The sequence below is a fragment of the Marmota marmota genome, unplaced genomic scaffold, assembly GCF_001458135.2.
Source record: "Marmota marmota marmota unplaced genomic scaffold, marMar, whole genome shotgun sequence".
NCBI classification, from domain to species: domain Eukaryota; kingdom Metazoa; phylum Chordata; class Mammalia; order Rodentia; family Sciuridae; genus Marmota; species Marmota marmota.
The window spans coordinates 2612766-2613180 of record NW_025999941.1 but is presented as its reverse complement, the minus strand read 5'-3'; positions in this window follow the sequence as shown (position 1 = coordinate 2613180).

The following is a 415-nucleotide window of genomic DNA, read 5'->3' as shown; positions in this document are numbered from 1 at the left end:
GCCTGGAAAAAAAAAAAAAAAAAGGTGTATGTCTCTGCATCTCAAAAGCACAAGCTGTAAACATCACACTACTGTAAATTCCATTTTTTACAGCAGAGATTAATAATGCATGAGCATGCATTTCTTATTGACATTCCAGTGAAATTTCTGAAGACTTTTAATTCTAAGTGAAAAAACTGTGTAGATTGTCTATGTTGTCTTGTGTGTGCTGTACGTGTACAAAGAGATAGAGACACATAAAGAAAAATTAAGACTCTTGGAAGAATTATCTTTCACCCATAAGTATTTTCTGGTGTCTCTAGAGAGATCAAAAATGTCACTGCACATATTTTAGAAAGTAAAAAAAAAAAAAAAGAAACATGATGATGTTGTATCTTCATGGGGATTCCATTAGTTAAAGTGAATTTGCAGGTGA